The sequence below is a fragment of the Lissotriton helveticus genome, chromosome 10 (assembly GCF_964261635.1).
Source record: "Lissotriton helveticus chromosome 10, aLisHel1.1, whole genome shotgun sequence".
NCBI classification, from domain to species: Eukaryota; Metazoa; Chordata; class Amphibia; order Caudata; family Salamandridae; genus Lissotriton; species Lissotriton helveticus.
Window position 1 is genome coordinate 591,673,680 of NC_136071.1, and position 27,429 is coordinate 591,701,108.

Consider the following 27,429-nt stretch of genomic DNA (forward strand, 5'->3'; position numbering starts at 1 on the left):
CTGCTTGCTACTGTTAAAGCAAAGTTCCTCTCAAGGCTTCACCCTACTTCTATTCTGCTGTATCAGCAGCGGCTCAGAATGTGCAGAACAAGTGTGAAAACCTCAGAGATATCATCCAACATGCTTGCAATTAGACGTATTCAAAATGTACTTGTGCAGGCATCGACAGACAAATATCTGATGCCTAAATGTCTGCGAGTACAGCTTGGGAAAGCATCACCTGGGACACACTGAGACTAAGCAGGTAGGCAGAAAAAGCACGGTGATCCATTTTTCTTCTGAGGTTAGGAATATGTTGCGCAACAATGCACCGAGTATTACTAGAAATAGTCAGGCATAGTGCATTTTTAGTACGATTTGTATGTTTAGCTCTAAAAAGGGCTCGTCCGGGATTTGAACCCGGGACCTCTCGCACCCTAAGCGAGAATCATACCCCTAGACCAACGAGCCACGCAAGAGTCACCTCTGACATGGCTCCAGGGGTTAGTGGCAGCTAGTCGGTGAATGCTTCACCCAAAGCAAGCAACTGCACATGTTGCTCTCTTCTGCAATATGATTGCTGTCTTTTCCATGGCCGTCATCAAACAAGAAATTAAAAAAAGCCTCTGTCCTTCAGACAGTTTGTTTTCTCTAAGTGTCTGCTTGCGGTGAGGACAAGAAAAGCATTTCTGCTCTCATTCCTTGCTTTCATGAAGTAGGCCCACCCTTCAGAGCAAAGGGCGAGCAAGCGAATGGTGCAAGCTATCGTCACTTCTCTTTTCGAGCTGTCACTGAGATCCCTGGAGCACACTACGTCAGGTTGGTGAGGGATAGACAGCCTCTATTATCTCAGCTTTCCTATAAAGTCAGCCAGTAAAGGCAAACACTGTTAAAAACAGCAAAACGCTGTTTCTGCCCGGTCTCGAACCAGGGACCTTTTGCGTGTAAGGCGAACGTGATAACCACTACACTACAGAAACAGACACTAACTCAGGAATCTTGTTGGCATGTATTGGGCTGGAATGCACAGACTAAGGGCCAATGTCCTTGAAGCTCAAAGTTGGGCTCTCCTTACCCGGTCTCTATTTCTTTGGAAGACAGGAATGAGGACCACTTTTATTCCAAGAGGCGATTTTGAAACCATATCCTGAAATTACACTAGAAAAACACTATGCATGTAATGTTCCTACCATGCTGGTCTGGCCCAGAAAAGCAGTTGCAAAGAAGTCCTGCACTCCTTTATCCCGCCACAAGTGGAAAATAGCGTGCAGGGTAAGGAACTTTCTCGACATACACAGCGTCTTATAGCATTGAAAAGAAGAAATGCTCCTATATTACAAGCATCCTGAAAATGTCCACAGCATGGGCTCGTCCGGGATTTGAACCCAGGACCTCTCGCACCCGAAGCGAGAATCATACCCCTAGACCAACGAGCCTGAGTGGCCAGGAGACATTTTGAACAATTTCTGAAGCGTCTTTCAGAAAAAAAGCAGGGCTATTTGGCTAGTCTCCCTCTAAGTGAGCCTCACAACGTCATGTTTTCTCTCAAGTTGTTGTTTTTTCACTCTAGCAAGAAAGGGGGCAGCCAATCTCCTATCAGCCAGTGAGCAGAAAAAAGGCACAGATGAGAACAGCAAGCACTTTCTGGCAATTGTTCTCCTCTGCAAGTCCTGGACCCTTGCCCCATAGACTTCCACACCAGAAGCAATGAAGGGCCCACCATTTCCTGCGCCTGAGAAAGAGGGGTTTGATATTTGGATTCAAACGCGCTCGCTCAGCGCTCGATCAGGCGAGATTTATATGAGTGGCTCACAGGCCTGAAACACTCACCTGGGAGACCCAGAGTGGCTGACTTCTCAGTATAGCCATTGTTGGGCGAGTCACCTCCTTTCCTCCTGCCTCAATCTAGAATTGGCTGCAAATCATAAGAGAGAGTGCAATGCCCGTGTGCAGTGCCTACTCCCAGCTACCTCTCTGTCTTCCTTATGTAAATTAGAATTTGCAAGGGGGGACCAATGGCATTCTGCTCCTCCCACATAACCAGGAAGCCCTGTTGAACATGTCTGCCTGTGTTTTTGCAGGGACAGTGCCTTCTCTGCCCAAAAGGTGGCAGGAGAGCCTCACAACAAATGATGGGATCAACTGCTTAGTTAGAAACCCAGCATGGCAGTTACTGTGATGGAGTGCAAATTTAATGGAAGGTGTGCCTGAGGTGTCATTTCCAGAAATCCATGGAATTGTGATTGAGGGCCCAGCCTGATTGTTGGTGGATTTCTCTTCACATGCTACAGGTTCCTGCAAAGATTGTGGTGTTTGCCGGGAACGCACTGCAAAAAACAGGAAGATTCACGGGTGTAAAAGGGACCTGTCAGAATTGGGATTTGAACCCACGCCTCCATGAGGAGACCAGAAGGCTCAGCTACACTGAAGATCAAGCTCTCTTGAGTCTGGCACCTTAGACCACTCGGCCATCCTGACGGCTCATGAGGGGGGCTTAGGTCTAACTCTTCTATCTGCACCTGCCAATGTTTCCACTTACAACCTTCACAGCAATGTCACAGGTGTAAAGGCCCCAACAATACAACATAGCTTAAATAAAATAAAAATAGGCACAAGAACGACCCCCAGATGACGGATGCAGATAACTTTGTTTCGTCTTGCAAAGGTAAAGAAAGTTTCCCACGGCTCACTGTGTTCAAAGACCACCTCTTCTTAAACTTGCATTCAGATAATAAGGTTTTAGAGTGTGCACATAAAAGCAGCCAACGCTCAGTGTTTCTGCCCGGTCTCGAACCGGGGACCTTTCGCGTGTTAGGCGAACGTGATGACCACTACACTACAGAAACGACCTTGCTGCTTGCTACTGTTAAAGCAAAGTTCCTCTCAAGGCTTCACCCTACTTCTATTCTGCTGTATCAGCAGCGGCTCAGAATGTGCAGAACAAGTGTGAAAACCTCAGAGATATCATCCAACATGCTTGCAATTAGACGTATTCAAAATGTACTTGTGCAGGCATCGACAGACAAATATCTGATGCCTAAATGTCTGCGAGTACAGCTTGGGAAAGCATCACCTGGGACACACTGAGACTAAGCAGGTAGGCAGAAAAAGCACGGTGATCCATTTTTCTTCTGAGGTTAGGAATATGTTGCGCAACAATGCACCGAGTATTACTAGAAATAGTCAGGCATAGTGCATTTTTAGTACGATTTGTATGTTTAGCTCTAAAAAGGGCTCGTCCGGGATTTGAACCCGGGACCTCTCGCACCCTAAGCGAGAATCATACCCCTAGACCAACGAGCCACGCAAGAGTCACCTCTGACATGGCTCCAGGGGTTAGTGGCAGCTAGTCGGTGAATGCTTCACCCAAAGCAAGCAACTGCACATGTTGCTCTCTTCTGCAATATGATTGCTGTCTTTTCCATGGCCGTCATCAAACAAGAAATTAAAAAGCCTCTGTCCTTCAGACAGTTTGTTTTCTCTAAGTGTCTGCTTGCGGTGAGGACAAGAAAAGCATTTCTGCTCTCATTCCTTGCTTTCATGAAGTAGGCCCACCCTTCAGAGCAAAGGGCGAGCAAGCGAATGGTGCAAGCTATCGTCACTTCTCTTTTCGAGCTGTCACTGAGATCCCTGGAGCACACTACGTCAGGTTGGTGAGGGATAGACAGCCTCTATTATCTCAGCTTTCCTATAAAGTCAGCCAGTAAAGGCAAACACTGTTAAAAACAGCAAAACGCTGTTTCTGCCCGGTCTCGAACCAGGGACCTTTCGCGTGTAAGGCGAACGTGATAACCACTACACTACAGAAACAGACACTAACTCAGGAATCTTGTTGGCATGTATTGGGCTGGAATGCACAGACTAAGGGCCAATGTCCTTGAAGCTCAAAGTTGGGCTCTCCTTACCCGGTCTCTATTTCTTTGGAAGACAGGAATGAGGACCACTTTTATTCCAAGAGGCGATTTTGAAACCATATCCTGAAATTACACTAGAAAAACACTATGCATGTAATGTTCCTACCATGCTGGTCTGGCCCAGAAAAGCAGTTGCAAAGAAGTCCTGCACTCCTTTATCCCGCCACAAGTGGAAAATAGCGTGCAGGGTAAGGAACTTTCTCGACATACACAGCGTCTTATAGCATTGAAAAGAAGAAATGCTCCTATATTACAAGCATCCTGAAAATGTCCACAGCATGGGCTCGTCCGGGATTTGAACCCAGGACCTCTCGCACCCGAAGCGAGAATCATACCCCTAGACCAACGAGCCTGAGTGGCCAGGAGACATTTTGAACAATTTCTGAAGCGTCTTTCAGAAAAAAAGCAGGGCTATTTGGCTAGTCTCCCTCTAAGTGAGCCTCACAACGTCATGTTTTCTCTCAAGTTGTTGTTTTTTCACTCTAGCAAGAAAGGGGGCAGCCAATCTCCTATCAGCCAGTGAGCAGAAAAAAGGCACAGATGAGAACAGCAAGCACTTTCTGGCAATTGTTCTCCTCTGCAAGTCCTGGACCCTTGCCCCATAGACTTCCACACCAGAAGCAATGAAGGGCCCACCATTTCCTGCGCCTGAGAAAGAGGGGTTTGATATTTGGATTCAAACGCGCTCGCTCAGCGCTCGATCAGGCGAGATTTATATGAGTGGCTCACAGGCCTGAAACACTCACCTGGGAGACCCAGAGTGGCTGACTTCTCAGTATAGCCATTGTTGGGCGAGTCACCTCCTTTCCTCCTGCCTCAATCTAGAATTGGCTGCAAATCATAAGAGAGAGTGCAATGCCCGTGTGCAGTGCCTACTCCCAGCTACCTCTCTGTCTTCCTTATGTAAATTAGAATTTGCAAGGGGGGACCAATGGCATTCTGCTCCTCCCACATAACCAGGAAGCCCTGTTGAACATGTCTGCCTGTGTTTTTGCAGGGACAGTGCCTTCTCTGCCCAAAAGGTGGCAGGAGAGCCTCACAACAAATGATGGGATCAACTGCTTAGTTAGAAACCCAGCATGGCAGTTACTGTGATGGAGTGCAAATTTAATGGAAGGTGTGCCTGAGGTGTCATTTCCAGAAATCCATGGAATTGTGATTGAGGGCCCAGCCTGATTGTTGGTGGATTTCTCTTCACATGCTACAGGTTCCTGCAAAGATTGTGGTGTTTGCCGGGAACGCACTGCAAAAAACAGGAAGATTCACGGGTGTAAAAGGGACCTGTCAGAATTGGGATTTGAACCCACGCCTCCATGAGGAGACCAGAAGGCTCAGCTACACTGAAGATCAAGCTCTCTTGAGTCTGGCACCTTAGACCACTCGGCCATCCTGACGGCTCATGAGGGGGGCTTAGGTCTAACTCTTCTATCTGCACCTGCCAATGTTTCCACTTACAACCTTCACAGCAATGTCACAGGTGTAAAGGCCCCAACAATACAACATAGCTTAAATAAAATAAAAATAGGCACAAGAACGACCCCCAGATGACGGATGCAGATAACTTTGTTTCGTCTTGCAAAGGTAAAGAAAGTTTCCCACGGCTCACTGTGTTCAAAGACCACCTCTTCTTAAACTTGCATTCAGATAATAAGGTTTTAGAGTGTGCACATAAAAGCAGCCAACGCTCAGTGTTTCTGCCCGGTCTCGAACCGGGGACCTTTCGCGTGTTAGGCGAACGTGATGACCACTACACTACAGAAACGACCTTGCTGCTTGCTACTGTTAAAGCAAAGTTCCTCTCAAGGCTTCACCCTACTTCTATTCTGCTGTATCAGCAGCGGCTCAGAATGTGCAGAACAAGTGTGAAAACCTCAGAGATATCATCCAACATGCTTGCAATTAGACGTATTCAAAATGTACTTGTGCAGGCATCGACAGACAAATATCTGATGCCTAAATGTCTGCGAGTACAGCTTGGGAAAGCATCACCTGGGACACACTGAGACTAAGCAGGTAGGCAGAAAAAGCACGGTGATCCATTTTTCTTCTGAGGTTAGGAATATGTTGCGCAACAATGCACCGAGTATTACTAGAAATAGTCAGGCATAGTGCATTTTTAGTACGATTTGTATGTTTAGCTCTAAAAAGGGCTCGTCCGGGATTTGAACCCGGGACCTCTCGCACCCTAAGCGAGAATCATACCCCTAGACCAACGAGCCACGCAAGAGTCACCTCTGGCATGGCTCCAGGGGTTAGTGGCAGCTAGTCGGTGAATGCTTCACCCAAAGCAAGCAACTGCACATGTTGCTCTCTTCTGCAATATGATTGCTGTCTTTTCCATGGCCGTCATCAAACAAGAAATTAAAAAGCCTCTGTCCTTCAGACAGTTTGTTTTCTCTAAGTGTCTGCTTGCGGTGAGGACAAGAAAAGCATTTCTGCTCTCATTCCTTGCTTTCATGAAGTAGGCCCACCCTTCAGAGCAAAGGGCGAGCAAGCGAATGGTGCAAGCTATCGTCACTTCTCTTTTCGAGCTGTCACTGAGATCCCTGGAGCACACTACGTCAGGTTGGTGAGGGATAGACAGCCTCTATTATCTCAGCTTTCCTATAAAGTCAGCCAGTAAAGGCAAACACTGTTAAAAACAGCAAAACGCTGTTTCTGCCCGGTCTCGAACCAGGGACCTTTCGCGTGTAAGGCGAACGTGATAACCACTACACTACAGAAACAGACACTAACTCAGGAATCTTGTTGGCATGTATTGGGCTGGAATGCACAGACTAAGGGCCAATGTCCTTGAAGCTCAAAGTTGGGCTCTCCTTACCCGGTCTCTATTTCTTTGGAAGACAGGAATGAGGACCACTTTTATTCCAAGAGGCGATTTTGAAACCATATCCTGAAATTACACTAGAAAAACACTATGCATGTAATGTTCCTACCATGCTGGTCTGGCCCAGAAAAGCAGTTGCAAAGAAGTCCTGCACTCCTTTATCCCGCCACAAGTGGAAAATAGCGTGCAGGGTAAGGAACTTTCTCGACATACACAGCGTCTTATAGCATTGAAAAGAAGAAATGCTCCTATATTACAAGCATCCTGAAAATGTCCACAGCATGGGCTCGTCCGGGATTTGAACCCAGGACCTCTCGCACCCGAAGCGAGAATCATACCCCTAGACCAACGAGCCTGAGTGGCCAGGAGACATTTTGAACAATTTCTGAAGCGTCTTTCAGAAAAAAAGCAGGGCTATTTGGCTAGTCTCCCTCTAAGTGAGCCTCACAACGTCATGTTTTCTCTCAAGTTGTTGTTTTTTCACTCTAGCAAGAAAGGGGGCAGCCAATCTCCTATCAGCCAGTGAGCAGAAAAAAGGCACAGATGAGAACAGCAAGCACTTTCTGGCAATTGTTCTCCTCTGCAAGTCCTGGACCCTTGCCCCATAGACTTCCACACCAGAAGCAATGAAGGGCCCACCATTTCCTGCGCCTGAGAAAGAGGGGTTTGATATTTGGATTCAAACGCGCTCGCTCAGCGCTCGATCAGGCGAGATTTATATGAGTGGCTCACAGGCCTGAAACACTCACCTGGGAGACCCAGAGTGGCTGACTTCTCAGTATAGCCATTGTTGGGCGAGTCACCTCCTTTCCTCCTGCCTCAATCTAGAATTGGCTGCAAATCATAAGAGAGAGTGCAATGCCCGTGTGCAGTGCCTACTCCCAGCTACCTCTCTGTCTTCCTTATGTAAATTAGAATTTGCAAGGGGGGACCAATGGCATTCTGCTCCTCCCACATAACCAGGAAGCCCTGTTGAACATGTCTGCCTGTGTTTTTGCAGGGACAGTGCCTTCTCTGCCCAAAAGGTGGCAGGAGAGCCTCACAACAAATGATGGGATCAACTGCTTAGTTAGAAACCCAGCATGGCAGTTACTGTGATGGAGTGCAAATTTAATGGAAGGTGTGCCTGAGGTGTCATTTCCAGAAATCCATGGAATTGTGATTGAGGGCCCAGCCTGATTGTTGGTGGATTTCTCTTCACATGCTACAGGTTCCTGCAAAGATTGTGGTGTTTGCCGGGAACGCACTGCAAAAAACAGGAAGATTCACGGGTGTAAAAGGGACCTGTCAGAATTGGGATTTGAACCCACGCCTCCATGAGGAGACCAGAAGGCTCAGCTACACTGAAGATCAAGCTCTCTTGAGTCTGGCACCTTAGACCACTCGGCCATCCTGACGGCTCATGAGGGGGGCTTAGGTCTAACTCTTCTATCTGCACCTGCCAATGTTTCCACTTACAACCTTCACAGCAATGTCACAGGTGTAAAGGCCCCAACAATACAACATAGCTTAAATAAAATAAAAATAGGCACAAGAACGACCCCCAGATGACGGATGCAGATAACTTTGTTTCGTCTTGCAAAGGTAAAGAAAGTTTCCCACGGCTCACTGTGTTCAAAGACCACCTCTTCTTAAACTTGCATTCAGATAATAAGGTTTTAGAGTGTGCACATAAAAGCAGCCAACGCTCAGTGTTTCTGCCCGGTCTCGAACCGGGGACCTTTCGCGTGTTAGGCGAACGTGATGACCACTACACTACAGAAACGACCTTGCTGCTTGCTACTGTTAAAGCAAAGTTCCTCTCAAGGCTTCACCCTACTTCTATTCTGCTGTATCAGCAGCGGCTCAGAATGTGCAGAACAAGTGTGAAAACCTCAGAGATATCATCCAACATGCTTGCAATTAGACGTATTCAAAATGTACTTGTGCAGGCATCGACAGACAAATATCTGATGCCTAAATGTCTGCGAGTACAGCTTGGGAAAGCATCACCTGGGACACACTGAGACTAAGCAGGTAGGCAGAAAAAGCACGGTGATCCATTTTTCTTCTGAGGTTAGGAATATGTTGCGCAACAATGCACCGAGTATTACTAGAAATAGTCAGGCATAGTGCATTTTTAGTACGATTTGTATGTTTAGCTCTAAAAAGGGCTCGTCCGGGATTTGAACCCGGGACCTCTCGCACCCTAAGCGAGAATCATACCCCTAGACCAACGAGCCACGCAAGAGTCACCTCTGACATGGCTCCAGGGGTTAGTGGCAGCTAGTCGGTGAATGCTTCACCCAAAGCAAGCAACTGCACATGTTGCTCTCTTCTGCAATATGATTGCTGTCTTTTCCATGGCCGTCATCAAACAAGAAATTAAAAAGCCTCTGTCCTTCAGACAGTTTGTTTTCTCTAAGTGTCTGCTTGCGGTGAGGACAAGAAAAGCATTTCTGCTCTCATTCCTTGCTTTCATGAAGTAGGCCCACCCTTCAGAGCAAAGGGCGAGCAAGCGAATGGCGCAAGCTATCGTCACTTCTCTTTTCGAGCTGTCACTGAGATCCCTGGAGCACACTACGTCAGGTTGGTGAGGGATAGACAGCCTCTATTATCTCAGCTTTCCTATAAAGTCAGCCAGTAAAGGCAAACACTGTTAAAAACAGCAAAACGCTGTTTCTGCCCGGTCTCGAACCAGGGACCTTTCGCGTGTAAGGCGAACGTGATAACCACTACACTACAGAAACAGACACTAACTCAGGAATCTTGTTGGCATGTATTGGGCTGGAATGCACAGACTAAGGGCCAATGTCCTTGAAGCTCAAAGTTGGGCTCTCCTTACCCGGTCTCTATTTCTTTGGAAGACAGGAATGAGGACCACTTTTATTCCAAGAGGCGATTTTGAAACCATATCCTGAAATTACACTAGAAAAACACTATGCATGTAATGTTCCTACCATGCTGGTCTGGCCCAGAAAAGCAGTTGCAAAGAAGTCCTGCACTCCTTTATCCCGCCACAAGTGGAAAATAGCGTGCAGGGTAAGGAACTTTCTCGACATACACAGCGTCTTATAGCATTGAAAAGAAGAAATGCTCCTATATTACAAGCATCCTGAAAATGTCCACAGCATGGGCTCGTCCGGGATTTGAACCCGGGACCTCTCGCACCCGAAGCGAGAATCATACCCCTAGACCAACAAGCCTGAGTGGCCAGGAGACATTTTGAACAATTTCTGAAGCGTCTTTCAGAAAAAAAGCAGGGCTATTTGGCTAGTCTCCCTCTAAGTGAGCCTCAAAACGTCATGTTTTCTCTCAAGTTGTTGTTTTTTCACTCTAGCAAGAAAGGGGGCAGCCAATCTCCTATCAGCCAGTGAGCAGAAAAAAGGCACAGATGAGAACAGCAAGCACTTTCTGGCAATTGTTCTCCTCTGCAAGTCCTGGACCCTTGCCCCATAGACTTCCACACCAGAAGCAATGAAGGGCCCACCATTTCCTGCGCCTGAGAAAGAGGGGTTTGATATTTGGATTCAAACGCGCTCGCACAGCGCTCGATCAGGCTCGATCAGGCGAGATTTATATGAGTGGCTCACAGGCCTGAAACACTCACCTGGGAGACCCAGAGTGGCTGACTTCTCAGTATAGCCATTGTTGGGCGAGTCACCTCCTTTCCTCCTGCCTCAATCTAGAATTGGCTGCAAATCATAAGAGAGAGTGCAATGCCCGTGTGCAGTGCCTACTCCCAGCTACCTCTCTGTCTTCCTTATGTAAATTAGAATTTGCAAGGGGGGACCAATGGCATTCTGCTCCTCCCACATAACCAGGAAGCCCTGTTGAACATGTCTGCCTGTGTTTTTGCAGGGACAGTGCCTTCTCTGCCCAAAAGGTGGCAGGAGAGCCTCACAACAAATGATGGGATCAACTGCTTAGTTAGAAACCCAGCATGGCAGTTACTGTGATGGAGTGCAAATTTAATGGAAGGTGTGCCTGAGGTGTCATTTCCAGAAATCCATGGAATTGTGATTGAGGGCCCAGCCTGATTGTTGGTGGATTTCTCTTCACATGCTACAGGTTCCTGCAAAGATTGTGGTGTTTGCCGGGAACGCACTGCAAAAAACAGGAAGATTCACGGGTGTAAAAGGGACCTGTCAGAATTGGGATTTGAACCCACGCCTCCATGAGGAGACCAGAAGGCTCAGCTACACTGAAGATCAAGCTCTCTTGAGTCTGGCACCTTAGACCACTTGGCCATCCTGACGGCTCATGAGGGGGGCTTAGGTCTAACTCTTCTATCTGCACCTGCCAATGTTTCCACTTACAACCTTCACAGCAATGTCACAGGTGTAAAGGCCCCAACAATACAACATAGCTTAAACAAAATAAAAATAGGCACAAGAACGACCCCCAGATGACGGATGCAGATAACTTTGTTTCGTCTTGCAAAGGTAAAGAAAGTTTCCCACGGCTCACTGTTTTCAAAGACCACCTCTTCTTAAACTTGCATTCAGATAATAAGGTTTTAGAGTGTGCACATAAAAGCAGCCAACGCTCAGTGTTTCTGCCCGGTCTCGAACCGGGGACCTTTCGCGTGTTAGGCGAACGTGATGACCACTACACTACAGAAACGACCTTGCTGCTTGCTACTGTTAAAGCAAAGTTCCTCTCAAGGCTTCACCCTACTTCTATTCTGCTGTATCAGCAGCGGCTCAGAATGTGCAGAACAAGTGTGAAAACCTCAGAGATATCATCCAACATGCTTGCAATTAGACGTATTCAAAATTTACTTGTGCAGGCATCGACAGACAAATATCTGATGCCTAAATGTCTGCGAGTACAGCTTGGGAAAGCATCACCTGGGACACACTGAGACTAAGCAGGTAGGCAGAAAAAGCACGGTGATCCATTTTTCTTCTGAGGTTAGGAATATGTTGCGCAACAATGCACCGAGTATTACTAGAAATAGTCAGGCATAGTGCATTTTTAGTACGATTTGTATGTTTAGCTCTAAAAAGGGCTCGTCCGGGATTTGAACCCGGGACCTCTCGCACCCTAAGCGAGAATCATACCCCTAGACCAACGAGCCACGCAAGAGTCACCTCTGACATGGCTCCAGGGGTTAGTGGCAGCTAGTCGGTGAATGCTTCACCCAAAGCAAGCAACTGCACATGTTGCTCTCTTCTGCAATATGATTGCTGTCTTTTCCATGGCCGTCATCAAACAAGAAATTAAAAAGCCTCTGTCCTTCAGACAGTTTGTTTTCTCTAAGTGTCTGCTTGCGGTGAGGACAAGAAAAGCATTTCTGCTCTCATTCCTTGCTTTCATGAAGTAGGCCCACCCTTCAGAGCAAAGGGCGAGCAAGCGAATGGCGCAAGCTATCGTCACTTCTCTTTTCGAGCTGTCACTGAGATCCCTGGAGCACACTACGTCAGGTTGGTGAGGGATAGACAGCCTCTATTATCTCAGCTTTCCTATAAAGTCAGCCAGTAAAGGCAAACACTGTTAAAAACAGCAAAACGCTGTTTCTGCCCGGTCTCGAACCAGGGACCTTTCGCGTGTAAGGCGAACGTGATAACCACTACACTACAGAAACAGACACTAACTCAGGAATCTTGTTGGCATGTATTGGGCTGGAATGCACAGACTAAGGGCCAATGTCCTTGAAGCTCAAAGTTGGGCTCTCCTTACCCGGTCTCTATTTCTTTGGAAGACAGGAATGAGGACCACTTTTATTCCAAGAGGCGATTTTGAAACCATATCCTGAAATTACACTAGAAAAACACTATGCATGTAATGTTCCTACCATGCTGGTCTGGCCCAGAAAAGCAGTTGCAAAGAAGTCCTGCACTCCTTTATCCCGCCACAAGTGGAAAATAGCGTGCAGGGTAAGGAACTTTCTCGACATACACAGCGTCTTATAGCATTGAAAAGAAGAAATGCTCCTATATTACAAGCATCCTGAAAATGTCCACAGCATGGGCTCGTCCGGGATTTGAACCCAGGACCTCTCGCACCCGAAGCGAGAATCATACCCCTAGACCAACGAGCCTGAGTGGCCAGGAGACATTTTGAACAATTTCTGAAGCGTCTTTCAGAAAAAAAGCAGGGCTATTTGGCTAGTCTCCCTCTAAGTGAGCCTCACAACGTCATGTTTTCTCTCAAGTTGTTGTTTTTTCACTCTAGCAAGAAAGGGGGCAGCCAATCTCCTATCAGCCAGTGAGCAGAAAAAAGGCACAGATGAGAACAGCAAGCACTTTCTGGCAATTGTTCTCCTCTGCAAGTCCTGGACCCTTGCCCCATAGACTTCCACACCAGAAGCAATGAAGGGCCCACCATTTCCTGCGCCTGAGAAAGAGGGGTTTGATATTTGGATTCAAACGCGCTCGCTCAGCGCTCGATCAGGCTCGATCAGGCGAGATTTATATGAGTGGCTCACAGGCCTGAAACACTCACCTGGGAGACCCAGAGTGGCTGACTTCTCAGTATAGCCATTGTTGGGCGAGTCACCTCCTTTCCTCCTGCCTCAATCTAGAATTGGCTGCAAATCATAAGAGAGAGTGCAATGCCCGTGTGCAGTGCCTACTCCCAGCTACCTCTCTGTCTTCCTTATGTAAATTAGAATTTGCAAGGGGGGACCAATGGCATTCTGCTCCTCCCACATAACCAGGAAGCCCTGTTGAACATGTCTGCCTGTGTTTTTGCAGGGACAGTGCCTTCTCTGCCCAAAAGGTGGCAGGAGAGCCTCACAACAAATGATGGGATCAACTGCTTAGTTAGAAACCCAGCATGGCAGTTACTGTGATGGAGTGCAAATTTAATGGAAGGTGTGCCTGAGGTGTCATTTCCAGAAATCCATGGAATTGTGATTGAGGGCCCAGCCTGATTGTTGGTGGATTTCTCTTCACATGCTACAGGTTCCTGCAAAGATTGTGGTGTTTGCCGGGAACGCACTGCAAAAAACAGGAAGATTCACGGGTGTAAAAGGGACCTGTCAGAATTGGGATTTGAACCCACGCCTCCATGAGGAGACCAGAAGGCTCAGCTACACTGAAGATCAAGCTCTCTTGAGTCTGGCACCTTAGACCACTCGGCCATCCTGACGGCTCATAAGGGGGGCTTAGGTCTAACTCTTCTATCTGCACCTGCCAATGTTTCCACTTACAACCTTCACAGCAATGTCACAGGTGTAAAGGCCCCAACAATACAACATAGCTTAAATAAAATAAAAATAGGCACAAGAACGACCCCCAGATGACGGATGCAGATAACTTTGTTTCGTCTTGCAAAGGTAAAGAAAGTTTCCCACGGCTCACTGTGTTCAAAGACCACCTCTTCTTAAACTTGCATTCAGATAATAAGGTTTTAGAGTGTGCACATAAAAGCAGCCAACGCTCAGTGTTTCTGCCCGGTCTCGAACCGGGGACCTTTCGCGTGTTAGGCGAACGTGATGACCACTACACTACAGAAACGACCTTGCTGCTTGCTACTGTTAAAGCAAAGTTCCTCTCAAGGCTTCACCCTACTTCTATTCTGCTGTATCAGCAGCGGCTCAGAATGTGCAGAACAAGTGTGAAAACCTCAGAGATATCATCCAACATGCTTGCAATTAGACGTATTCAAAATGTACTTGTGCAGGCATCGACAGACAAATATCTGATGCCTAAATGTCTGCGAGTACAGCTTGGGAAAGCATCACCTGGGACACACTGAGACTAAGCAGGTAGGCAGAAAAAGCACGGTGATCCATTTTTCTTCTGAGGTTAGGAATATGTTGCGCAACAATGCACCGAGTATTACTAGAAATAGTCAGGCATAGTGCATTTTTAGTACGATTTGTATGTTTAGCTCTAAAAAGGGCTCGTCCGGGATTTGAACCCGGGACCTCTCGCACCCTAAGCGAGAATCATACCCCTAGACCAACGAGCCACGCAAGAGTCACCTCTGACATGGCTCCAGGGGTTAGTGGCAGCTAGTCGGTGAATGCTTCACCCAAAGAAAGCAACTGCACATGTTGCTCTCTTCTGCAATATGATTGCTGTCTTTTCCATGGCCGTCATCAAACAAGAAATTAAAAAGCCTCTGTCCTTCAGACAGTTTGTTTTCTCTAAGTGTCTGCTTGCGGTGAGGACAAGAAAAGCATTTCTGCTCTCATTCCTTGCTTTCATGAAGTAGGCCCACCCTTCAGAGCAAAGGGCGAGCAAGCGAATGGCGCAAGCTATCGTCACTTCTCTTTTCGAGCTGTCACTGAGATCCCTGGAGCACACTACGTCAGGTTGGTGAGGGATAGACAGCCTCTATTATCTCAGCTTTCCTATAAAGTCAGCCAGTAAAGGCAAACACTGTTAAAAACAGCAAAACGCTGTTTCTGCCCGGTCTCGAACCAGGGACCTTTCGCGTGTAAGGCGAACGTGATAACCACTACACTACAGAAACAGACACTAACTCAGGAATCTTGTTGGCATGTATTGGGCTGGAATGCACAGACTAAGGGCCAATGTCCTTGAAGCTCAAAGTTGGGCTCTCCTTACCCGGTCTCTATTTCTTTGGAAGACAGGAATGAGGACCACTTTTATTCCAAGAGGCGATTTTGAAACCATATCCTGAAATTACACTAGAAAAACACTATGCATGTAATGTTCCTACCATGCTGGTCTGGCCCAGAAAAGCAGTTGCAAAGAAGTCCTGCACTCCTTTATCCCGCCACAAGTGGAAAATAGCGTGCAGGGTAAGGAACTTTCTCGACATACACAGCGTCTTATAGCATTGAAAAGAAGAAATGCTCCTATATTACAAGCATCCTGAAAATGTCCACAGCATGGGCTCGTCCGGGATTTGAACCCGGGACCTCTCGCACCCGAAGCGAGAATCATACCCCTAGACCAACAAGCCTGAGTGGCCAGGAGACATTTTGAACAATTTCTGAAGCGTCTTTCAGAAAAAAAGCAGGGCTATTTGGCTAGTCTCCCTCTAAGTGAGCCTCAAAACGTCATGTTTTCTCTCAAGTTGTTGTTTTTTCACTCTAGCAAGAAAGGGGGCAGCCAATCTCCTATCAGCCAGTGAGCAGAAAAAAGGCACAGATGAGAACAGCAAGCACTTTCTGGCAATTGTTCTCCTCTGCAAGTCCTGGACCCTTGCCCCATAGACTTCCACACCAGAAGCAATGAAGGGCCCACCATTTCCTGCGCCTGAGAAAGAGGGGTTTGATATTTGGATTCAAACGCGCTCGCACAGCGCTCGATCAGGCTCGATCAGGCGAGATTTATATGAGTGGCTCACAGGCCTGAAACACTCACCTGGGAGACCCAGAGTGGCTGACTTCTCAGTATAGCCATTGTTGGGCGAGTCACCTCCTTTCCTCCTGCCTCAATCTAGAATTGGCTGCAAATCATAAGAGAGAGTGCAATGCCCGTGTGCAGTGCCTACTCCCAGCTACCTCTCTGTCTTCCTTATGTAAATTAGAATTTGCAAGGGGGGACCAATGGCATTCTGCTCCTCCCACATAACCAGGAAGCCCTGTTGAACATGTCTGCCTGTGTTTTTGCAGGGACAGTGCCTTCTCTGCCCAAAAGGTGGCAGGAGAGCCTCACAACAAATGATGGGATCAACTGCTTAGTTAGAAACCCAGCATGGCAGTTACTGTGATGGAGTGCAAATTTAATGGAAGTTGTGCCTGAGGTGTCATTTCCAGAAATCCATGGAATTGTGATTGAGGGCCCAGCCTGATTGTTGGTGGATTTCTCTTCACATGCTACAGGTTCCTGCAAAGATTGTGGTGTTTGCCGGGAACGCACTGCAAAAAACAGGAAGATTCACGGGTGTAAAAGGGACCTGTCAGAATTGGGATTTGAACCCACGCCTCCATGAGGAGACCAGAAGGCTCAGCTACACTGAAGATCAAGCTCTCTTGAGTCTGGCACCTTAGACCACTCGGCCATCCTGACGGCTCATGAGGGGGGCTTAGGTCTAACTCTTCTATCTGCACCTGCCAATGTTTCCACTTACAACCTTCACAGCAATGTCACAGGTGTAAAGGCCCCAACAATACAACATAGCTTAAACAAAATAAAAATAGGCACAAGAACGACCCCCAGATGACGGATGCAGATAACTTTGTTTCGTCTTGCAAAGGTAAAGAAAGTTTCCCACGGCTCACTGTTTTCAAAGACCACCTCTTCTTAAACTTGCATTCAGATAATAAGGTTTTAGAGTGTGCACATAAAAGCAGCCAACGCTCAGTGTTTCTGCCCGGTCTCGAACCGGGGACCTTTCGCGTGTTAGGCGAACGTGATGACCACTACACTACAGAAACGACCTTGCTGCTTGCTACTGTTAAAGCAAAGTTCCTCTCAAGGCTTCACCCTACTTCTATTCTGCTGTATCAGCAGCGGCTCAGAATGTGCAGAACAAGTGTGAAAACCTCAGAGATATCATCCAACATGCTTGCAATTAGACGTATTCAAAATTTACTTGTGCAGGCATCGACAGACAAATATCTGATGCCTAAATGTCTGCGAGTACAGCTTGGGAAAGCATCACCTGGGACACACTGAGACTAAGCAGGTAGGCAGAAAAAGCACGGTGATCCATTTTTCTTCTGAGGTTAGGAATATGTTGCGCAACAATGCACCGAGTATTACTAGAAATAGTCAGGCATAGTGCATTTTTAGTACAATTTGTATGTTTAGCTCTAAAAAGGGCTCGTCCGGGATTTGAACCCGGGACCTCTCGCACCCTAAGCGAGAATCATACCCCTAGACCAACGAGCCACGCAAGAGTCACCTCTGACATGGCTCCAGGGGTTAGTGGCAGCTAGTCGGTGAATGCTTCACCCAAAGCAAGCAACTGCACATGTTGCTCTCTTCTGCAATATGATTGCTGTCTTTTCCATGGCCGTCATCAAACAAGAAATTAAAAAGCCTCTGTCCTTCAGACAGTTTGTTTTCTCTAAGTGTCTGCTTGCGGTGAGGACAAGAAAAGCATTTCTGCTCTCATTCCTTGCTTTCATGAAGTAGGCCCACCCTTCAGAGCAAAGGGCGAGCAAGCGAATGGCGCAAGCTATCGTCACTTCTCTTTTCGAGCTGTCACTGAGATCCCTGGAGCACACTACGTCAGGTTGGTGAGGGATAGACAGCCTCTATTATCTCAGCTTTCCTATAAAGTCAGCCAGTAAAGGCAAACACTGTTAAAAACAGCAAAACGCTGTTTCTGCCCGGTCTCGAACCAGGGACCTTTCGCGTGTAAGGCGAACGTGATAACCACTACACTACAGAAACAGACACTAACTCAGGAATCTTGTTGGCATGTATTGGGCTGGAATGCACAGACTAAGGGCCAATGTCCTTGAAGCTCAAAGTTGGGCTCTCCTTACCCGGTCTCTATTTCTTTGGAAGACAGGAATGAGGACCACTTTTATTCCAAGAGGCGATTTTGAAACCATATCCTGAAATTACACTAGAAAAACACTATGCATGTAATGTTCCTACCATGCTGGTCTGGCCCAGAAAAGCAGTTGCAAAGAAGTCCTGCACTCCTTTATCCCGCCACAAGTGGAAAATAGCGTGCAGGGTAAGGAACTTTCTCGACATACACAGCGTCTTATAGCATTGAAAAGAAGAAATGCTCCTATATTACAAGCATCCTGAAAATGTCCACAGCATGGGCTCGTCCGGGATTTGAACCCAGGACCTCTCGCACCCGAAGCGAGAATCATACCCCTAGACCAACGAGCCTGAGTGGCCAGGAGACATTTTGAACAATTTCTGAAGCGTCTTTCAGAAAAAAAGCAGGGCTATTTGGCTAGTCTCCCTCTAAGTGAGCCTCACAACGTCATGTTTTCTCTCAAGTTGTTGTTTTTTCACTCTAGCAAGAAAGGGGGCAGCCAATCTCCTATCAGCCAGTGAGCAGAAAAAAGGCACAGATGAGAACAGCAAGCACTTTCTGGCAATTGTTCTCCTCTGCAAGTCCTGGACCCTTGCCCCATAGACTTCCACACCAGAAGCAATGAAGGGCCCACCATTTCCTGCGCCTGAGAAAGAGGGGTTTGATATTTGGATTCAAACGCGCTCGCTCAGCGCTCGATCAGGCTCGATCAGGCGAGATTTATATGAGTGGCTCACAGGCCTGAAACACTCACCTGGGAGACCCAGAGTGGCTGACTTCTCAGTATAGCCATTGTTGGGCGAGTCACCTCCTTTCCTCCTGCCTCAATCTAGAATTGGCTGCAAATCATAAGAGAGAGTGCAATGCCCGTGTGCAGTGCCTACTCCCAGCTACCTCTCTGTCTTCCTTATGTAAATTAGAATTTGCAAGGGGGGACCAATGGCATTCTGCTCCTCCCACATAACCAGGAAGCCCTGTTGAACATGTCTGCCTGTGTTTTTGCAGGGACAGTGCCTTCTCTGCCCAAAAGGTGGCAGGAGAGCCTCACAACAAATGATGGGATCAACTGCTTAGTTAGAAACCCAGCATGGCAGTTACTGTGATGGAGTGCAAATTTAATGGAAGGTGTGCCTGAGGTGTCATTTCCAGAAATCCATGGAATTGTGATTGAGGGCCCAGCCTGATTGTTGGTGGATTTCTCTTCACATGCTACAGGTTCCTGCAAAGATTGTGGTGTTTGCCGGGAACGCACTGCAAAAAACAGGAAGATTCACGGGTGTAAAAGGGACCTGTCAGAATTGGGATTTGAACCCACGCCTCCATGAGGAGACCAGAAGGCTCAGCTACACTGAAGATCAAGCTCTCTTGAGTCTGGCACCTTAGACCACTCGGCCATCCTGACGGCTCATGAGGGGGGCTTAGGTCTAACTCTTCTATCTGCACCTGCCAATGTTTCCACTTACAACCTTCACAGCAATGTCACAGGTGTAAAGGCCCCAACAATACAACATAGCTTAAATAAAATAAAAATAGGCACAAGAACGACCCCCAGATGACGGATGCAGATAACTTTGTTTCGTCTTGCAAAGGTAAAGAAAGTTTCCCACGGCTCACTGTGTTCAAAGACCACCTCTTCTTAAACTTGCATTCAGATAATAAGGTTTTAGAGTGTGCACATAAAAGCAGCCAACGCTCAGTGTTTCTGCCCGGTCTCGAACCGGGGACCTTTCGCGTGTTAGGCGAACGTGATGACCACTACACTACAGAAACGACCTTGCTGCTTGCTACTGTTAAAGCAAAGTTCCTCTCAAGGCTTCACCCTACTTCTATTCTGCTGTATCAGCAGCGGCTCAGAATGTGCAGAACAAGTGTGAAAACCTCAGAGATATCATCCAACATGCTTGCAATTAGACGTATTCAAAATGTACTTGTGCAGGCATCGACAGACAAATATCTGATGCCTAAATGTCTGCGAGTACAGCTTGGGAAAGCATCACCTGGGACACACTGAGACTAAGCAGGTAGGCAGAAAAAGCACGGTGATCCATTTTTCTTCTGAGGTTAGGAATATGTTGCGCAACAATGCACCGAGTATTACTAGAAATAGTCAGGCATAGTGCATTTTTAGTACGATTTGTATGTTTAGCTCTAAAAAGGGCTCGTCCGGGATTTGAACCCGGGACCTCTCGCACCCTAAGCGAGAATCATACCCCTAGACCAACGAGCCACGCAAGAGTCACCTCTGACATGGCTCCAGGGGTTAGTGGCAGCTAGTCGGTGAATGCTTCACCCAAAGCAAGCAACTGCACATGTTGCTCTCTTCTGCAATATGATTGCTGTCTTTTCCATGGCCGTCATCAAACAAGAAATTAAAAAGCCTCTGTCCTTCAGACAGTTTGTTTTCTCTAAGTGTCTGCTTGCGGTGAGGACAAGAAAAGCATTTCTGCTCTCATTCCTTGCTTTCATGAAGTAGGCCCACCCTTCAGAGCAAAGGGCGAGCAAGCGAATGGCGCAAGCTATCGTCACTTCTCTTTTCGAGCTGTCACTGAGATCCCTGGAGCACACTACGTCAGGTTGGTGAGGGATAGACAGCCTCTATTATCTCAGCTTTCCTATAAAGTCAGCCAGTAAAGGCAAACACTGTTAAAAACAGCAAAACGCTGTTTCTGCCCGGTCTCGAACCAGGGACCTTTCGCGTGTAAGGCGAACGTGATAACCACTACACTACAGAAACAGACACTAACTCAGGAATCTTGTTGGCATGTATTGGGCTGGAATGCACAGACTAAGGGCCAATGTCCTTGAAGCTCAAAGTTGGGCTCTCCTTACCCGGTCTCTATTTCTTTGGAAGACAGGAATGAGGACCACTTTTATTCCAAGAGGCGATTTTGAAACCATATCCTGAAATTACACTAGAAAAACACTATGCATGTAATGTTCCTACCATGCTGGTCTGGCCCAGAAAAGCAGTTGCAAAGAAGTCCTGCACTCCTTTATCCCGCCACAAGTGGAAAATAGCGTGCAGGGTAAGGAACTTTCTCGACATACACAGCGTCTTATAGCATTGAAAAGAAGAAATGCTCCTATATTACAAGCATCCTGAAAATGTCCACAGCATGGGCTCGTCCGGGATTTGAACCCGGGACCTCTCGCACCCGAAGCGAGAATCATACCCCTAGACCAACAAGCCTGAGTGGCCAGGAGACATTTTGAACAATTTCTGAAGCGTCTTTCAGAAAAAAAGCAGGGCTATTTGGCTAGTCTCCCTCTAAGTGAGCCTCAAAACGTCATGTTTTCTCTCAAGTTGTTGTTTTTTCACTCTAGCAAGAAAGGGGGCAGCCAATCTCCTATCAGCCAGTGAGCAGAAAAAAGGCACAGATGAGAACAGCAAGCACTTTCTGGCAATTGTTCTCCTCTGCAAGTCCTGGACCCTTGCCCCATAGACTTCCACACCAGAAGCAATGAAGGGCCCACCATTTCCTGCGCCTGAGAAAGAGGGGTTTGATATTTGGATTCAAACGCGCTCGCACAGCGCTCGATCAGGCTCGATCAGGCGAGATTTATATGAGTGGCTCACAGGCCTGAAACACTCACCTGGGAGACCCAGAGTGGCTGACTTCTCAGTATAGCCATTGTTGGGCGAGTCACCTCCTTTCCTCCTGCCTCAATCTAGAATTGGCTGCAAATCATAAGAGAGAGTGCAATGCCCGTGTGCAGTGCCTACTCCCAGCTACTTCTCTGTCTTCCTTATGTAAATTAGAATTTGCAAGGGGGGACCAATGGCATTCTGCTCCTCCCACATAACCAGGAAGCCCTGTTGAACATGTCTGCCTGTGTTTTTGCAGGGACAGTGCCTTCTCTGCCCAAAAGGTGGCAGGAGAGCCTCACAACAAATGATGGGATCAACTGCTTAGTTAGAAACCCAGCATGGCAGTTACTGTGATGGAGTGCAAATTTAATGGAAGGTGTGCCTGAGGTGTCATTTCCAGAAATCCATGGAATTGTGATTGAGGGCCCAGCCTGATTGTTGGTGGATTTCTCTTCACATGCTACAGGTTCCTGCAAAGATTGTGGTGTTTGCCGGGAACGCACTGCAAAAAACAGGAAGATTCACGGGTGTAAAAGGGACCTGTCAGAATTGGGATTTGAACCCACGCCTCCATGAGGAGACCAGAAGGCTCAGCTACACTGAAGATCAAGCTCTCTTGAGTCTGGCACCTTAGACCACTCGGCCATCCTGACGGCTCATGAGGGGGGCTTAGGTCTAACTCTTCTATCTGCACCTGCCAATGTTTCCACTTACAACCTTCACAGCAATGTCACAGGTGTAAAGGCCCCAACAATACAACATAGCTTAAATAAAATAAAAATAGGCACAAGAACGACCCCCAGATGACGGATGCAGATAACTTTGTTTCGTCTTGCAAAGGTAAAGAAAGTTTCCCACGGCTCACTGTGTTCAAAGACCACCTCTTCTTAAACTTGCATTCAGATAATAAGGTTTTAGAGTGTGCACATAAAAGCAGCCAACGCTCAGTGTTTCTGCCCGGTCTCGAACCGGGGACCTTTCGCGTGTTAGGCGAACGTGATGACCACTACACTACAGAAACGACCTTGCTGCTTGCTACTGTTAAAGCAAAGTTCCTCTCAAGGCTTCACCCTACTTCTATTCTGCTGTATCAGCAGCGGCTCAGAATGTGCAGAACAAGTGTGAAAACCTCAGAGATATCATCCAACATGCTTGCAATTAGACGTATTCAAAATGTACTTGTGCAGGCATCGACAGACAAATATCTGATGCCTAAATGTCTGCGAGTACAGCTTGGGAAAGCATCACCTGGGACACACTGAGACTAAGCAGGTAGGCAGAAAAAGCACGGTGATCCATTTTTCTTCTGAGGTTAGGAATATGTTGCGCAACAATGCACCGAGTATTACTAGAAATAGTCAGGCATAGTGCATTTTTAGTACGATTTGTATGTTTAGCTCTAAAAAGGGCTCGTCCGGGATTTGAACCCGGGACCTCTCGCACCCTAAGCGAGAATCATACCCCTAGACCAACGAGCCACGCAAGAGTCACCTCTGACATGGCTCCAGGGGTTAGTGGCAGCTAGTCGGTGAATGCTTCACCCAAAGCAAGCAACTGCACATGTTGCTCTCTTCTGCAATATGATTGCTGTCTTTTCCATGGCCGTCATCAAACAAGAAATTAAAAAGCCTCTGTCCTTCAGACAGTTTGTTTTCTCTAAGTGTCTGCTTGCGGTGAGGACAAGAAAAGCATTTCTGCTCTCATTCCTTGCTTTCATGAAGTAGGCCCACCCTTCAGAGCAAAGGGCGAGCAAGCGAATGGCGCAAGCTATCGTCACTTCTCTTTTCGAGCTGTCACTGAGATCCCTGGAGCACACTACGTCAGGTTGGTGAGGGATAGACAGCCTCTATTATCTCAGCTTTCCTATAAAGTCAGCCAGTAAAGGCAAACACTGTTAAAAACAGCAAAACGCTGTTTCTGCCCGGTCTCGAACCAGGGACCTTTCGCGTGTAAGGCGAACGTGATAACCACTACACTACAGAAACAGACACTAACTCAGGAATCTTGTTGGCATGTATTGGGCTGGAATGCACAGACTAAGGGCCAATGTCCTTGAAGCTCAAAGTTGGGCTCTCCTTACCCGGTCTCTATTTCTTTGGAAGACAGGAATGAGGACCACTTTTATTCCAAGAGGCGATTTTGAAACCATATCCTGAAATTACACTAGAAAAACACTATGCATGTAATGTTCCTACCATGCTGGTCTGGCCCAGAAAAGCAGTTGCAAAGAAGTCCTGCACTCCTTTATCCCGCCACAAGTGGAAAATAGCGTGCAGGGTAAGGAACTTTCTCGACATACACAGCGTCTTATAGCATTGAAAAGAAGAAATGCTCCTATATTACAAGCATCCTGAAAATGTCCACAGCATGGGCTCGTCCGGGATTTGAACCCGGGACCTCTCGCACCCGAAGCGAGAATCATACCCCTAGACCAACAAGCCTGAGTGGCCAGGAGACATTTTGAACAATTTCTGAAGCGTCTTTCAGAAAAAAAGCAGGGCTATTTGGCTAGTCTCCCTCTAAGTGAGCCTCAAAACGTCATGTTTTCTCTCACGTTGTTGTTTTTTCACTCTAGCAAGAAAGGGGGCAGCCAATCTCCTATCAGCCAGTGAGCAGAAAAAAGGCACAGATGAGAACAGCAAGCACTTTCTGGCAATTGTTCTCCTCTGCAAGTCCTGGACCCTTGCCCCATAGACTTCCACACCAGAAGCAATGAAGGGCCCACCATTTCCTGCGCCTGAGAAAGAGGGGTTTGATATTTGGATTCAAACGCGCTCGCACAGCGCTCGATCAGGCTCGATCAGGCGAGATTTATATGAGTGGCTCACAGGCCTGAAACACTCACCTGGGAGACCCAGAGTGGCTGACTTCTCAGTATAGCCATTGTTGGGCGAGTCACCTCCTTTCCTCCTGCCTCAATCTAGAATTGGCTGCAAATCATAAGAGAGAGTGCAATGCCCGTGTGCAGTGCCTACTCCCAGCTACCTCTCTGTCTTCCTTATGTAAATTAGAATTTGCAAGGGGGGACCAATGGCATTCTGCTCCTCCCACATAACCAGGAAGCCCTGTTGAACATGTCTGCCTGTGTTTTTGCAGGGACAGTGCCTTCTCTGCCCAAAAGGTGGCAGGAGAGCCTCACAACAAATGATGGGATCAACTGCTTAGTTAGAAACCCAGCATGGCAGTTACTGTGATGGAGTGCAAATTTAATGGAAGGTGTGCCTGAGGTGTCATTTCCAGAAATCCATGGAATTGTGATTGAGGGCCCAGCCTGATTGTTGGTGGATTTCTCTTCACATGCTACAGGTTCCTGCAAAGATTGTGGTGTTTGCCGGGAACGCACTGCAAAAAACAGGAAGATTCACGGGTGTAAAAGGGACCTGTCAGAATTGGGATTTGAACCCACGCCTCCATGAGGAGACCAGAAGGCTCAGCTACACTGAAGATCAAGCTCTCTTGAGTCTGGCACCTTAGACCACTCGGCCATCCTGACGGCTCATGAGGGGGGCTTAGGTCTAACTCTTCTATCTGCACCTGCCAATGTTTCCACTTACAACCTTCACAGCAATGTCACAGGTGTAAAGGCCCCAACAATACAACATAGCTTAAACAAAATAAAAATAGGCACAAGAACGACCCCCAGATGACGGATGCAGATAACTTTGTTTCGTCTTGCAAAGGTAAAGAAAGTTTCCCACGGCTCACTGTTTTCAAAGACCACCTCTTCTTAAACTTGCATTCAGATAATAAGGTTTTAGAGTGTGCACATAAAAGCAGCCAACGCTCAGTGTTTCTGCCCGGTCTCGAACCGGGGACCTTTCGCGTGTTAGGCGAACGTGATGACCACTACACTACAGAAACGACCTTGCTGCTTGCTACTGTTAAAGCAAAGTTCCTCTCAAGGCTTCACCCTACTTCTATTCTGCTGTATCAGCAGCGGCTCAGAATGTGCAGAACAAGTGTGAAAACCTCAGAGATATCATCCAACATGCTTGCAATTAGACGTATTCAAAATTTACTTGTGCAGGCATCGACAGACAAATATCTGATGCCTAAATGTCTGCGAGTACAGCTTGGGAAAGCATCACCTGGGACACACTGAGACTAAGCAGGTAGGCAGAAAAAGCACGGTGATCCATTTTTCTTCTGAGGTTAGGAATATGTTGCGCAACAATGCACCGAGTATTACTAGAAATAGTCAGGCATAGTGCATTTTTAGTACAATTTGTATGTTTAGCTCTAAAAAGGGCTCGTCCGGGATTTGAACCCGGGACCTCGCGCACCCTAAGCGAGAATCATACCCCTAGACCAACGAGCCACGCAAGAGTCACCTCTGACATGGCTCCAGGGGTTAGTGGCAGCTAGTCGGTGAATGCTTCACCCAAAGCAAGCAACTGCACATGTTGCTCTCTTCTGCAATATGATTGCTGTCTTTTCCATGGCCGTCATCAAACAAGAAATTAAAAAGCCTCTGTCCTTCAGACAGTTTGTTTTCTCTAAGTGTCTGCTTGCGGTGAGGACAAGAAAAGCATTTCTGCTCTCATTCCTTGCTTTCATGAAGTAGGCCCACCCTTCAGAGCAAAGGGCGAGCAAGCGAATGGCGCAAGCTATCGTCACTTCTCTTTTCGAGCTGTCACTGAGATCCCTGGAGCACACTACGTCAGGTTGGTGAGGGATAGACAGCCTCTATTATCTCAGCTTTCCTATAAAGTCAGCCAGTAAAGGCAAACACTGTTAAAAACAGCAAAACGCTGTTTCTGCCCGGTCTCGAACCAGGGACCTTTCGCGTGTAAGGCGAACGTGATAACCACTACACTACAGAAACAGACACTAACTCAGGAATCTTGTTGGCATGTATTGGGCTGGAATGCACAGACTAAGGGCCAATGTCCTTGAAGCTCAAAGTTGGGCTCTCCTTACCCGGTCTCTATTTCTTTGGAAGACAGGAATGAGGACCACTTTTATTCCAAGAGGCGATTTTGAAACCATATCCTGAAATTACACTAGAAAAACACTATGCATGTAATGTTCCTACCATGCTGGTCTGGCCCAGAAAAGCAGTTGCAAAGAAGTCCTGCACTCCTTTATCCCGCCACAAGTGGAAAATAGCGTGCAGGGTAAGGAACTTTCTCGACATACACAGCGTCTTATAGCATTGAAAAGAAGAAATGCTCCTATATTACAAGCATCCTGAAAATGTCCACAGCATGGGCTCGTCCGGGATTTGAACCCAGGACCTCTCGCACCCGAAGCGAGAATCATACCCCTAGACCAACGAGCCTGAGTGGCCAGGAGACATTTTGAACAATTTCTGAAGCGTCTTTCAGAAAAAAAGCAGGGCTATTTGGCTAGTCTCCCTCTAAGTGAGCCTCACAACGTCATGTTTTCTCTCAAGTTGTTGTTTTTTCACTCTAGCAAGAAAGGGGGCAGCCAATCTCCTATCAGCCAGTGAGCAGAAAAAAGGCACAGATGAGAACAGCAAGCACTTTCTGGCAATTGTTCTCCTCTGCAAGTCCTGGACCCTTGCCCCATAGACTTCCACACCAGAAGCAATGAAGGGCCCACCATTTCCTGCGCCTGAGAAAGAGGGGTTTGATATTTGGATTCAAACGCGCTCGCTCAGCGCTCGATCAGGCTCGATCAGGCGAGATTTATATGAGTGGCTCACAGGCCTGAAACACTCACCTGGGAGACCCAGAGTGGCTGACTTCTCAGTATAGCCATTGTTGGGCGAGTCACCTCCTTTCCTCCTGCCTCAATCTAGA

The 27,429-nt window shown here is 47.3% G+C and overlaps 48 non-coding genes across 48 annotated transcripts; all 48 read right to left on the reverse strand.

Annotated features, from left to right (window-relative positions):
• Positions 1 to 378: 378 nt before the first annotated feature.
• TRNAP-AGG (transfer RNA proline (anticodon AGG)) lies at positions 379 to 450 on the reverse strand. Its single transcript has one exon. It is a non-coding gene; the product is annotated as a tRNA-Pro (tRNA).
• A 436-nt stretch (positions 451 to 886) lies between these two features.
• On the reverse strand, positions 887 to 959 carry TRNAV-UAC (transfer RNA valine (anticodon UAC)). Its single transcript has one exon. It is a non-coding gene; the product is annotated as a tRNA-Val (tRNA).
• A 384-nt stretch (positions 960 to 1,343) lies between these two features.
• On the reverse strand, positions 1,344 to 1,415 carry TRNAP-CGG (transfer RNA proline (anticodon CGG)). The gene has a single exon. It is a non-coding gene; the product is annotated as a tRNA-Pro (tRNA).
• A 930-nt stretch (positions 1,416 to 2,345) lies between these two features.
• On the reverse strand, positions 2,346 to 2,457 carry TRNAL-CAA (transfer RNA leucine (anticodon CAA)). Its single transcript has 2 exons — positions 2,420 to 2,457; positions 2,346 to 2,391 (listed from the first exon to the last, which is right to left on the reverse strand). It is a non-coding gene; the product is annotated as a tRNA-Leu (tRNA).
• A 295-nt stretch (positions 2,458 to 2,752) lies between these two features.
• On the reverse strand, positions 2,753 to 2,825 carry TRNAV-AAC (transfer RNA valine (anticodon AAC)). The gene has a single exon. It is a non-coding gene; the product is annotated as a tRNA-Val (tRNA).
• A 385-nt stretch (positions 2,826 to 3,210) lies between these two features.
• TRNAP-AGG (transfer RNA proline (anticodon AGG)) lies at positions 3,211 to 3,282 on the reverse strand. The gene has a single exon. It is a non-coding gene; the product is annotated as a tRNA-Pro (tRNA).
• A 434-nt stretch (positions 3,283 to 3,716) lies between these two features.
• Positions 3,717 to 3,789, reverse strand: TRNAV-UAC (transfer RNA valine (anticodon UAC)). Its single transcript has one exon. It is a non-coding gene; the product is annotated as a tRNA-Val (tRNA).
• A 384-nt stretch (positions 3,790 to 4,173) lies between these two features.
• On the reverse strand, positions 4,174 to 4,245 carry TRNAP-CGG (transfer RNA proline (anticodon CGG)). The gene has a single exon. It is a non-coding gene; the product is annotated as a tRNA-Pro (tRNA).
• Positions 4,246 to 5,175: 930 nt separating this feature from the next.
• On the reverse strand, positions 5,176 to 5,287 carry TRNAL-CAA (transfer RNA leucine (anticodon CAA)). The gene is made up of 2 exons: positions 5,250 to 5,287; positions 5,176 to 5,221 (listed from the first exon to the last, which is right to left on the reverse strand). It is a non-coding gene; the product is annotated as a tRNA-Leu (tRNA).
• A 295-nt stretch (positions 5,288 to 5,582) lies between these two features.
• TRNAV-AAC (transfer RNA valine (anticodon AAC)) lies at positions 5,583 to 5,655 on the reverse strand. Its single transcript has one exon. It is a non-coding gene; the product is annotated as a tRNA-Val (tRNA).
• A 385-nt stretch (positions 5,656 to 6,040) lies between these two features.
• On the reverse strand, positions 6,041 to 6,112 carry TRNAP-AGG (transfer RNA proline (anticodon AGG)). Its single transcript has one exon. It is a non-coding gene; the product is annotated as a tRNA-Pro (tRNA).
• A 434-nt stretch (positions 6,113 to 6,546) lies between these two features.
• TRNAV-UAC (transfer RNA valine (anticodon UAC)) lies at positions 6,547 to 6,619 on the reverse strand. The gene has a single exon. It is a non-coding gene; the product is annotated as a tRNA-Val (tRNA).
• Positions 6,620 to 7,003: 384 nt separating this feature from the next.
• TRNAP-CGG (transfer RNA proline (anticodon CGG)) lies at positions 7,004 to 7,075 on the reverse strand. The gene has a single exon. It is a non-coding gene; the product is annotated as a tRNA-Pro (tRNA).
• Positions 7,076 to 8,005: 930 nt separating this feature from the next.
• On the reverse strand, positions 8,006 to 8,117 carry TRNAL-CAA (transfer RNA leucine (anticodon CAA)). Its single transcript has 2 exons — positions 8,080 to 8,117; positions 8,006 to 8,051 (listed from the first exon to the last, which is right to left on the reverse strand). It is a non-coding gene; the product is annotated as a tRNA-Leu (tRNA).
• A 295-nt stretch (positions 8,118 to 8,412) lies between these two features.
• On the reverse strand, positions 8,413 to 8,485 carry TRNAV-AAC (transfer RNA valine (anticodon AAC)). Its single transcript has one exon. It is a non-coding gene; the product is annotated as a tRNA-Val (tRNA).
• A 385-nt stretch (positions 8,486 to 8,870) lies between these two features.
• On the reverse strand, positions 8,871 to 8,942 carry TRNAP-AGG (transfer RNA proline (anticodon AGG)). The gene has a single exon. It is a non-coding gene; the product is annotated as a tRNA-Pro (tRNA).
• Positions 8,943 to 9,376: 434 nt separating this feature from the next.
• TRNAV-UAC (transfer RNA valine (anticodon UAC)) lies at positions 9,377 to 9,449 on the reverse strand. Its single transcript has one exon. It is a non-coding gene; the product is annotated as a tRNA-Val (tRNA).
• Positions 9,450 to 9,833: 384 nt separating this feature from the next.
• On the reverse strand, positions 9,834 to 9,905 carry TRNAP-CGG (transfer RNA proline (anticodon CGG)). The gene has a single exon. It is a non-coding gene; the product is annotated as a tRNA-Pro (tRNA).
• Positions 9,906 to 10,845: 940 nt separating this feature from the next.
• Positions 10,846 to 10,957, reverse strand: TRNAL-CAA (transfer RNA leucine (anticodon CAA)). Its single transcript has 2 exons — positions 10,920 to 10,957; positions 10,846 to 10,891 (listed from the first exon to the last, which is right to left on the reverse strand). It is a non-coding gene; the product is annotated as a tRNA-Leu (tRNA).
• Positions 10,958 to 11,252: 295 nt separating this feature from the next.
• On the reverse strand, positions 11,253 to 11,325 carry TRNAV-AAC (transfer RNA valine (anticodon AAC)). The gene has a single exon. It is a non-coding gene; the product is annotated as a tRNA-Val (tRNA).
• A 385-nt stretch (positions 11,326 to 11,710) lies between these two features.
• On the reverse strand, positions 11,711 to 11,782 carry TRNAP-AGG (transfer RNA proline (anticodon AGG)). The gene has a single exon. It is a non-coding gene; the product is annotated as a tRNA-Pro (tRNA).
• Positions 11,783 to 12,216: 434 nt separating this feature from the next.
• On the reverse strand, positions 12,217 to 12,289 carry TRNAV-UAC (transfer RNA valine (anticodon UAC)). Its single transcript has one exon. It is a non-coding gene; the product is annotated as a tRNA-Val (tRNA).
• A 384-nt stretch (positions 12,290 to 12,673) lies between these two features.
• TRNAP-CGG (transfer RNA proline (anticodon CGG)) lies at positions 12,674 to 12,745 on the reverse strand. Its single transcript has one exon. It is a non-coding gene; the product is annotated as a tRNA-Pro (tRNA).
• Positions 12,746 to 13,685: 940 nt separating this feature from the next.
• Positions 13,686 to 13,797, reverse strand: TRNAL-CAA (transfer RNA leucine (anticodon CAA)). Its single transcript has 2 exons — positions 13,760 to 13,797; positions 13,686 to 13,731 (listed from the first exon to the last, which is right to left on the reverse strand). It is a non-coding gene; the product is annotated as a tRNA-Leu (tRNA).
• Positions 13,798 to 14,092: 295 nt separating this feature from the next.
• Positions 14,093 to 14,165, reverse strand: TRNAV-AAC (transfer RNA valine (anticodon AAC)). Its single transcript has one exon. It is a non-coding gene; the product is annotated as a tRNA-Val (tRNA).
• A 385-nt stretch (positions 14,166 to 14,550) lies between these two features.
• On the reverse strand, positions 14,551 to 14,622 carry TRNAP-AGG (transfer RNA proline (anticodon AGG)). Its single transcript has one exon. It is a non-coding gene; the product is annotated as a tRNA-Pro (tRNA).
• A 434-nt stretch (positions 14,623 to 15,056) lies between these two features.
• On the reverse strand, positions 15,057 to 15,129 carry TRNAV-UAC (transfer RNA valine (anticodon UAC)). The gene has a single exon. It is a non-coding gene; the product is annotated as a tRNA-Val (tRNA).
• A 384-nt stretch (positions 15,130 to 15,513) lies between these two features.
• TRNAP-CGG (transfer RNA proline (anticodon CGG)) lies at positions 15,514 to 15,585 on the reverse strand. The gene has a single exon. It is a non-coding gene; the product is annotated as a tRNA-Pro (tRNA).
• Positions 15,586 to 16,525: 940 nt separating this feature from the next.
• TRNAL-CAA (transfer RNA leucine (anticodon CAA)) lies at positions 16,526 to 16,637 on the reverse strand. The gene is made up of 2 exons: positions 16,600 to 16,637; positions 16,526 to 16,571 (listed from the first exon to the last, which is right to left on the reverse strand). It is a non-coding gene; the product is annotated as a tRNA-Leu (tRNA).
• A 295-nt stretch (positions 16,638 to 16,932) lies between these two features.
• TRNAV-AAC (transfer RNA valine (anticodon AAC)) lies at positions 16,933 to 17,005 on the reverse strand. Its single transcript has one exon. It is a non-coding gene; the product is annotated as a tRNA-Val (tRNA).
• Positions 17,006 to 17,390: 385 nt separating this feature from the next.
• Positions 17,391 to 17,462, reverse strand: TRNAP-AGG (transfer RNA proline (anticodon AGG)). The gene has a single exon. It is a non-coding gene; the product is annotated as a tRNA-Pro (tRNA).
• A 434-nt stretch (positions 17,463 to 17,896) lies between these two features.
• On the reverse strand, positions 17,897 to 17,969 carry TRNAV-UAC (transfer RNA valine (anticodon UAC)). The gene has a single exon. It is a non-coding gene; the product is annotated as a tRNA-Val (tRNA).
• A 384-nt stretch (positions 17,970 to 18,353) lies between these two features.
• On the reverse strand, positions 18,354 to 18,425 carry TRNAP-CGG (transfer RNA proline (anticodon CGG)). Its single transcript has one exon. It is a non-coding gene; the product is annotated as a tRNA-Pro (tRNA).
• A 940-nt stretch (positions 18,426 to 19,365) lies between these two features.
• Positions 19,366 to 19,477, reverse strand: TRNAL-CAA (transfer RNA leucine (anticodon CAA)). Its single transcript has 2 exons — positions 19,440 to 19,477; positions 19,366 to 19,411 (listed from the first exon to the last, which is right to left on the reverse strand). It is a non-coding gene; the product is annotated as a tRNA-Leu (tRNA).
• A 295-nt stretch (positions 19,478 to 19,772) lies between these two features.
• TRNAV-AAC (transfer RNA valine (anticodon AAC)) lies at positions 19,773 to 19,845 on the reverse strand. Its single transcript has one exon. It is a non-coding gene; the product is annotated as a tRNA-Val (tRNA).
• Positions 19,846 to 20,230: 385 nt separating this feature from the next.
• TRNAP-AGG (transfer RNA proline (anticodon AGG)) lies at positions 20,231 to 20,302 on the reverse strand. The gene has a single exon. It is a non-coding gene; the product is annotated as a tRNA-Pro (tRNA).
• A 434-nt stretch (positions 20,303 to 20,736) lies between these two features.
• TRNAV-UAC (transfer RNA valine (anticodon UAC)) lies at positions 20,737 to 20,809 on the reverse strand. Its single transcript has one exon. It is a non-coding gene; the product is annotated as a tRNA-Val (tRNA).
• Positions 20,810 to 21,193: 384 nt separating this feature from the next.
• TRNAP-CGG (transfer RNA proline (anticodon CGG)) lies at positions 21,194 to 21,265 on the reverse strand. The gene has a single exon. It is a non-coding gene; the product is annotated as a tRNA-Pro (tRNA).
• A 940-nt stretch (positions 21,266 to 22,205) lies between these two features.
• On the reverse strand, positions 22,206 to 22,317 carry TRNAL-CAA (transfer RNA leucine (anticodon CAA)). Its single transcript has 2 exons — positions 22,280 to 22,317; positions 22,206 to 22,251 (listed from the first exon to the last, which is right to left on the reverse strand). It is a non-coding gene; the product is annotated as a tRNA-Leu (tRNA).
• A 295-nt stretch (positions 22,318 to 22,612) lies between these two features.
• TRNAV-AAC (transfer RNA valine (anticodon AAC)) lies at positions 22,613 to 22,685 on the reverse strand. The gene has a single exon. It is a non-coding gene; the product is annotated as a tRNA-Val (tRNA).
• A 385-nt stretch (positions 22,686 to 23,070) lies between these two features.
• TRNAP-AGG (transfer RNA proline (anticodon AGG)) lies at positions 23,071 to 23,142 on the reverse strand. The gene has a single exon. It is a non-coding gene; the product is annotated as a tRNA-Pro (tRNA).
• A 434-nt stretch (positions 23,143 to 23,576) lies between these two features.
• Positions 23,577 to 23,649, reverse strand: TRNAV-UAC (transfer RNA valine (anticodon UAC)). The gene has a single exon. It is a non-coding gene; the product is annotated as a tRNA-Val (tRNA).
• Positions 23,650 to 24,033: 384 nt separating this feature from the next.
• On the reverse strand, positions 24,034 to 24,105 carry TRNAP-CGG (transfer RNA proline (anticodon CGG)). Its single transcript has one exon. It is a non-coding gene; the product is annotated as a tRNA-Pro (tRNA).
• A 940-nt stretch (positions 24,106 to 25,045) lies between these two features.
• On the reverse strand, positions 25,046 to 25,157 carry TRNAL-CAA (transfer RNA leucine (anticodon CAA)). The gene is made up of 2 exons: positions 25,120 to 25,157; positions 25,046 to 25,091 (listed from the first exon to the last, which is right to left on the reverse strand). It is a non-coding gene; the product is annotated as a tRNA-Leu (tRNA).
• Positions 25,158 to 25,452: 295 nt separating this feature from the next.
• On the reverse strand, positions 25,453 to 25,525 carry TRNAV-AAC (transfer RNA valine (anticodon AAC)). The gene has a single exon. It is a non-coding gene; the product is annotated as a tRNA-Val (tRNA).
• A 385-nt stretch (positions 25,526 to 25,910) lies between these two features.
• On the reverse strand, positions 25,911 to 25,982 carry TRNAP-AGG (transfer RNA proline (anticodon AGG)). The gene has a single exon. It is a non-coding gene; the product is annotated as a tRNA-Pro (tRNA).
• Positions 25,983 to 26,416: 434 nt separating this feature from the next.
• Positions 26,417 to 26,489, reverse strand: TRNAV-UAC (transfer RNA valine (anticodon UAC)). The gene has a single exon. It is a non-coding gene; the product is annotated as a tRNA-Val (tRNA).
• Positions 26,490 to 26,873: 384 nt separating this feature from the next.
• Positions 26,874 to 26,945, reverse strand: TRNAP-CGG (transfer RNA proline (anticodon CGG)). Its single transcript has one exon. It is a non-coding gene; the product is annotated as a tRNA-Pro (tRNA).
• Positions 26,946 to 27,429: the final 484 nt, after the last annotated feature.